The following is an 8,484-nucleotide window of genomic DNA, read 5'->3' as shown; positions in this document are numbered from 1 at the left end:
TCAAAATGGCTGCACCCTCAGTCACTTTAAATATCCAAAATGGCCACCGCTTGAAAATATTCAAAATGGCTGCACCCTCAGTCACTTTAAATATCGAAAATGGCTGTTACTTATAAACATTCAAAATGGCTGTGCCCTTGGTCACTCTAAATATCAGCAATGGACATCATTGTCTCCTAGATAGATATTGAGAAATGGAATTATTTGACCATACATTTTAAAATGTAACTACCAAACTGTCATCCAAAAATCACAAAATTTACAGTCCTGCCAGCAATGTGGAGCATATGTGTTTCCTATACTTCCGCCCAATTGTTTTATTATCAAATTTAAATATTTTCTATAATAATTTGAGTGAGAATGGTATCTTATTTTATTTTGCATTTCCCTTTTTACTACTGAAGTTTAGCAACTTTTCATAAAGTATTCCTCATTGCATTAATTATTCTCAGCCAAACTACTTTTAATCATATTTAAAAAGACCTGTGGTAGTGTAGTGTCCATGGTACTTGACTGCTAACCAGAAGACTGGCGGTTCAAACCCACCAGCCACTCTTCAGAAGGAAGATGGAGCAATCTACTTCCGTAGTGATACTGCCTTGGAAACCCAAGGAGAGGTCGCTATGAGTTGGGTCCGACTCGACGGCACATAACAACAACAATATAACCTCAAGTCACAAAAAGAAATTACCTAACTTTGTTGCCCTATTAGAAACAAAGCTATATCTTTAATCTATTCACACATACACAATCGCCCATTCATGTGGCTCCTGAAAAGACTTCTAGCTTTATAGGTTTTATAACCTTTCTCTGTAGGATGTTGTGATGCTTCAATACCTATATCTTTCTGGATAACCAATCCTTACTTAAAATATTATTTCTTCTACTTTATAAGTGAATCTTCCCTCATTACAATTTTGTTGCAGACATATAGGATATCTGTGCTACACTCATCAAAGGAATAAATTTATTACAATTGTACTGGATTTAGCAATCCAGTTACAATAAACTTTCAAATACTAGAGACTACATATCAAATAATGTTTCAAATATTCTCCCTGTTGTTCCCATACTAAGCTCTAATTCTACCATTTGTTCGAATTCAACCACCCTTTTGTTTAGTTTCCCATATTAAATTCTAATTCTAACATCCTTTTGATTTTTTTTTTTTTTAAACCAGTTAAAAACAAGCAATGGAGGTGGCATCCTCCTCTCACTTCCTCTACCCTCATAAGGAGGAGGCAGAATCACAATCAACAACCCAAGGCTGATTCCTATGAGTCCCGATGTGTTGCCACCTAAGCATCTGTGTGACAACGGGTAACTCAGGTGATTATTTTTCTAAACTTCTGTCTTCTATTTAATAAAATGAGGATCTATCTAGATTGAGGAGTGCAAACTTAATTGCCTTTATTTGCCAACATTTTAAAATTTAGAGATTTCACATGAAAATAAGTGTTGCAACAGCTTCTTGACATTTTAGATGATCTGGCAACATTGGCCCAAGAATCTAAATTCTACTACATCAAAAAACCAGCTTGGACCGAGGCACAACTGCCCTTCTTATGGGATATTGATTTTCTATACTCATTTCAATGTCCAACTCAGGTCTAGATCAATGTCTATGGAGGCTTTGTCTCCTAAAATTCAAAAGTTTGAGGTTGCAAATGACTTACTGGTAAGATAGGAGGAAAGACTCTCAGGACTAATATGTCCAAATTGATACAGAATCTTATTGTCTCCCTCTTTTTCTTCACAGAGGCTCAGTGACAGAGGCTTCTACCTCCTAACTCCCAAAATGCTTCCTGGATCTCTCCAACCTTTACTTTTGAATCTACTCAATCATCCTAACTTGGCACCTTTGCAAACCCTTCCTCTGATTTCCACCCCCTCCCCCCCACATACCTTCCTGGTGGACTTGATATTTCAATGTGCTTTCTGTACAAAACTGCTTTACCAAGAATATAACCTCTGGATTCTCTCTGGCTCACACAGGCAGACTGACTGTTTCAGTGGAGAAACAGTCCTGCCCAAGGCCCTACTCAACAGTGGCTCCTAAAGATCCCATCTATGATAAAGGGCCAGCTAATCCTAAAAGATATCCTGTGATGGAGTGGCTCAGCTTGTTACGTAAGTGAGCCAATGATGGCATCTGTGTAATGGCCCCGGGTTGTTTATTTCTTCATGAGAAGCTAATCTGCCAGCGAAACTCAAATTATTATACACCCAATTATTTTTAAAATAGCCATTTTTAAGAAGACTTTTTAGATATTTAGAGCCTGCCTGCTCTGTATATTCTGTGGAACTGCACCAAACATCTGCTAGCCTAGATAAGATAAATCTACTAATTATAAAGATCTCAAGCTGACGCTGCTCTTCAGAGACCTTGTGGCTGAAGGACATCACCTAGACATGTAAGACCCCTTTTTTTACTTGACCCCATTCCCCAGGAGTTCCCTTGTCCTCTTCCCCTTTTTGTGGCTCCCCCAGGTGCTACTTGCCTTTGGAGAATCTTACGCTGCAAGGAACTACACTCTTCAAAGCAAATCTGTCAAAGTGTTGCCTCAGTAGCATGCTGTGTATCATTGCTGTCTTGTGGTCATGTCTTTTTTCCTTGATCGACGACATAGTTGCTATTGTGCAGAAAAAATTGGAAAACTGTCTCTGAGATTCATTTCACAAACTCTCCATTTTACATAAAAAATCCAGCAGCCCAGATAAATTAAATGGTCTATTTAGTTTCAAAGTAAACTTTAAACATAGATTTTGTTTTTTTAATGATTATTATTCTTGACGAGAGGCAAACAAAGAAGATAAGAGCAATGAAAGCAGGATAATGACTTCAAAGCAGGTAGAAAGTTATTAAATAAACAAAGTCATGGAGTGTGTGGATAAGAATGCAGGAAGAGGAAGGAGTGGGTAGGGAGCTGAAGAAAATCTTCACCAGTTGATAACGATGCTTTGCACACCCTTGAAGACATTTGTTGTTTTTTCATTATGTGTTAACATAAATCTGTAAAGTTCTGAATAATTGTAGTTAGCTTAGGAATGAAATAAGTAAAACTGAATTGAAGAAGCTTTAGAATCAGAAATTACCATACAGAAATAATCTTAATGTATTTGAAATGGGAGCAACTAGAAGCAATACTATATGACTCCCAAAGATCTAGTCACTCTAAACCTGACACAGGGATTTTTCAGCATGATCACAGAAAGCTATCTATTACTATTTAGTGACTAGCTACATGGCCATTTAATATTTTCTATTCTCAAATTTTAAACTATGTTGGCTACTAGAAATGAATTTATTTTTAAGTCTAATTTCTATCAACACTCTATCCATACTTTACTGTCATTTCCTCTTTATTGTCTTCACCCACTCCCATCTCACTATCTTCAGGTATTCTTGCTGAATATCCCATAAGACCAAAAATCTATACTCAAAATTGTAGCTATATTTCCCAAAATGTAATTGGGTAAAGATTATTTCAGTTATGTGTAAAAGTTGCCAATGAATTTTCTTATTCCATTGGATTAAAATTTACTTTCTTTGCAGTTGCAGAAAAAAAAAAAAAAAACACATTAAATTAGAAATTGCTGTGCTAGACCTGGCACCCTGAATTTGGGCTTCTAACCTCCTACACTGTAAGAGAATGAATTTGTTTGTTAAAGCCACACATTTGTGGCAGCACTAGATAAGTAAGAAAATAATACTGTAATGGATGTCCTTTTACTGAAAATATTTTCTGTATTTGGATTAGTTCTGAGTTCAAAGAGACAAATTATTTAATAAATGCTGCCAAGGCACTTTCAGAAAATAAAATAAAATAAATGAGAAGTTGTAATCATGATAAATGGAGAAAAGATTGAAGTTGTCAGGGATTTCATTTTATTTGGATCCACAAGCAATGCCTATGGAAGCAGCAATCAAGAAATCCAATGACATAACTGCACTGGGCAAATCTGCTGCAAAAGATCTCTTTAAAATGTGAAAGAGCAAAGATGTCACTTTGAAGACTAGGGTGCACCTGACCTAAGGCATCGCATCATATGCAGTTGAAAGCTGGACAAAGAATAAGGAAGACCCCAGAAGAATTGATGCATTTGAATTTTGGTATTAGCAAAGAATATTGAAAATATCAGATTGGCAGAAGAATGAACAAGTCTATCTTGGAAGAAGTACAGCCAGAATTCTCATTAGAAGTGAGGATGGCCAGACTTTGTTTCACCTACTTCAGTCATGTTGTCAGAAGGGACTAATACCTGGAGAATGATATCACGCTTGGTAAAGCAGAGGGTCAACAAAAAAAGGGAATACTCACAAGAAAACGGACTGATATAGTGGCTGCAACAATGGGCTCAAACATGGCAACGAATGTGAGGATGGGGCAGATGTGGGCAGTGTTTCGTTCTGTTGTATGTAAAGTCACTATGTGTCAGAAATGATGCAACAGCACTGAACAACACCACCACCAAGGTATCCAATTCTGTGCTAAAGAGATAGAAGTGTCATCAAGTAAAAGAATACAAGTCACACACTGTATTCTAGGGATGTCTCACATTGTATGGCTATAGATGAAAAATAAAACTTTATTATTTTTTAATTTAATTTTTTAATTTAAGAATGAAAAGATACAAAGACATAAAAATTCATCAGTTACTCCATAGAACATAATACCTTACCTTATATGGAGAGAGGGAGCTCTGGTAGCATAGTGGCTAAGGCACATGACTGCTAACCAGAAGGCTGGTGGTTCAAATCAACCAGCCACTCCTCGGAAGGAAGGTGGGGCAATCTACTTCTGTAGTGATACTGCCTTGGAAACCCAAGTAGGGGTTGCTGTGAGTAGGGTCCAACTCGACGGCACATAACAACAACAACAACAACAACTTATGGAGAGAGGTAATATATCTTCACTTCACTAGGTTCTAGGCCACAGGAATATTCCTGAAATAAATCTGTTGAGCTCAGAACAACAGGAAATTGCCACTTACGCACTTTAAAAGCTTTCATGCTGCCACCAAGCCACCTACTCACTTGACACTGTATAAGCTGCTAATGGTTTGTGGCTAAAAATTTTGTTTTCTTTGCCTTAATCACCAAGGGGTTACTTCTTTCCAAATCAAGCACAGTTCACTGGCTAATCTGATTCCAAAACGTTGCACTCAATTCTGCTCTTTTGAAAATTCTTAGGTACACAATCGGTCTACTTTTGGTGACAATTTATTCAGTATTTATAACTCATGCCCACTTCTTTGACACTTATTACCTGGAAGACCTAAAAGTACTATAAATATGTACTTGGAAAATGTGCTTTATTTACTTATTTTTTTAGTTATGGAAAAATAAATCAGATACCTTTTAAAGTCAGAAATTCTACTTCAAGTTCTCTGTGACAGTTTCAAAAAATCAATTAAGCTGATTTTATACTAATGTACAAACCAAGTCCTTGATATCAGGTAATTCTAAAAGGAACACAGTTGGCCATCAATTTAAGCATCTTTTAAAAGCAGATGTTTTGTGGGGGAAAACAGATGTTTGGAGAACATGAAAATCAGTCCTGGTGCAAAGGCATTGCATTTCAGAATGCAGCAGCTGGAAAGGATCCTGGAGGGAATTTAATTCAATCTCTCATTCTTAAAATGAAGAAATTGAGTCCTAACATGATTAAACAGAGTCGGTCCAATGTTTTTATATATGAGACTTGATATAGCAGCCCTCCCACAAAATTTAACAGTTCATTTAACTTGTTTCCACATCAGTATTTCTTTCTCAAGTGCATTTACAAGTACCTGGGTGCCACTTTATAGATTCTTTGCCTAAATATGTGGTTATGTGCATCATTGCACATCTTTGTTCTCTGTATTTTTTAAAGAAAAATGTAAGACTGCCATAATGACATAGAGTATGTTTAGCTTTTTTGTCTTTCAACAGTGATTCCACATTTTAAGCCTAAGTGTTGTACCATTCAGTCAGTCAATCATTTAAGTTTTCAAGAGGTAGAGGAGAGGAAAAGAGGTAGTTGTAAATTTTTCATGCTTAAAAATGAGAAAAAAATTCAGGACATAATTCAGTATCAAATAAAACTCAATATAATAAGTTTTCAATAAAAACAAAAGTGTTGTTACTTTTTTCTTCAGTGTATTATCCTCTACACTCTAGTACAGTTTCTTGTTCATATGGGCACACTGACATTAAAGTACTTTTGCATGAGAGAATGCCACTCACAATTCTTCATGTTGTGAATGCTATTTCCGTCAGTTCATTACTAAGAGAGTCTTTATTGTAGAGTGTCACAAACTCTCCTTTTTTTTTTTTTTTAGCAAATTGTGAGAACTGAAAATTGGATGGTGCTAAGATACTAGTTACAAACCACTTGCCTGTCAGGGTGTCATAGTGTGGTGGCTTGCTTGTTGCACTCAAAATACGACTAGGGAAGAGCTGCTTCCTCAAAGTAGAATCAACTTTAATGATACAGATGGAGTAAACCTTTCAGGACCTCCATTAGCTGATGTGGCAGGACTCAAAATGGGGAAGAAATAGCTACAAATATCCATTAATAATCAAATCGTGGAATGTATAAAGTCTGAATTTAGGAAAATTGCAAGTTGTCAAAAATGAAATAGAACTTATAAAGATCAATATCCTAGGCATTAACTCACTGCCGTCAACTTGGGTCTGACTCATAGTGACCCCTCTGTGGGTTTCCGAGGCGGTATCACTATAGAAGTAAATTGCCCAACCTTACTTCCAAGGAGTGGGTAGTGGGTTTGAACCACCAGTCTTCTGGTTAAGAGTCAAATGCCTTAGGCACTACGCCAACAGAGCTCCCTCCTAGGCATTAGTGAAATGAAATGGACTGGTTTTAGTCATTCTGAGTCAGACAACCATATGATCTACTATGCTGGGAATGCCAATTTGAAGAGGAATGGTCATTCATCTTCACGAAGAATGTTTCAATATCTATCCTGAAGTGCTATACTGTCAGAGATGGATAATATCCATATGCCTACAAGGAAGATCTATTAATACTATTATTATTCAAATTTCTGCACCAACTACCCAAGTCAAAGATGAGGAAATTGAAGATTTTTACTAACTTTTGCAGTCTGAAATTGACCAAACATGCAATCTAAATGTGTTGATTAGTACTGGTAATTGGAACGCAAAGCTGGAAACAAAGAAAAATCAACAATAATTGGAAAATATGGCCTTGGTGATAGAAATGATGCCAGAGATTGCATCATAGAATTTTCCAAGACCAACCACTTATTCATTGCAAATACCTTTTTCAAGAACATAAATGGCATCTATACACATGGACTTCACCAAATGGAATACACAGGAATCAGATTGACTACATCTGTGGAAAGAGGCGGTAGAGAAGCTCAATATCTTCTGCCAAAACAAGGCCAGGAGCTGACTGTGGAACAGACCATCAACTGCTCACATGCAAGTTCAAGTTGAAGCTGAAGACAATTAAAACAAGCCCATGAGAGCCAAAATATGACCTTGAATATATCTTGCTTGATTTTAGAGACCATCTAAAGAACAGACTTGACACACTGAGCACCATGACCAAAAACCAGATGAACTGTGGGATGGCATCAAGAACATCATCCATGAAGAAAGCAAAAGTTCATTCAAAAGACAGGAAAGGAAGAAAGGACCAAAATAGATGTCAGAAGAGACTCTGAAACATGCTCTTGAATGAAGAGTAGCTAAAGGAAATAAAAGAGATGACAAGATAAAAGAGCCAAACAGAAGATTTCAAAGAGCAGTTCGAGAAGATCAACTCAAGTATTATAACAAAATGTGGAAAGAGCTGGAGTTAGAAAAGCAAAAAGGAGGAAGAATCATTCCTGCTTGATCCCTCAATGAGATCATCTGGAATCGCAGTTCAATAGTATTAATAGTATTAAATAGTTCAATGTTATTAATTTTTTTGCTATTAATTTTTTGTTATTAATTTTTTATTGTACATCAATCATTATATACAGTTCAGCACATTTAGCAAATTAATTTAACCACCACTATTTATCATATTCAACTTTCATTTTCTTAGATAGATGTCTGTTTTGATAGAGTACAGGGCCATGCCTGTCTTTCAAGAAAAAGGCTAGTTTAGTTAGGCATAAAATTATAGCTTCTAAAACAGTTTCCATTTGAATTTTTATAATAATGCTTGTTACATTCAGACCTCTTAAAGAAATATCCTGTTTTTCTGATTCTCTTCCTTTTGTCAGTAACCTATCTTTTGTCACTTGAAGCCTTTAGGAGTTTATATTTATCCTTGTATAAGGAGTTCCCCAATTGATCACTCTGTGGATCTCTTATTTTTAATTCAACTCAGCAAACCCTAGCACCATCACATCTCCACAGCAGTCTGCTTTGAGATTTTGATTTATCCAACTTTGTTTCTCTTTCAATCTCATTGCTATCCTTCAGAGATTTCTTACATTAATTTTTCTGCCAGTGGTAGT

This window comes from Orycteropus afer, unplaced genomic scaffold, assembly GCF_000298275.1.
Source record: "Orycteropus afer afer isolate SDZICR_OR568_19922 unplaced genomic scaffold, OryAfe1.0 scaffold00028, whole genome shotgun sequence".
In the NCBI taxonomy this organism is placed as follows: Eukaryota; Metazoa; Chordata; class Mammalia; order Tubulidentata; family Orycteropodidae; genus Orycteropus; species Orycteropus afer.
Note: the sequence above shows the minus strand (reverse complement) of the source record.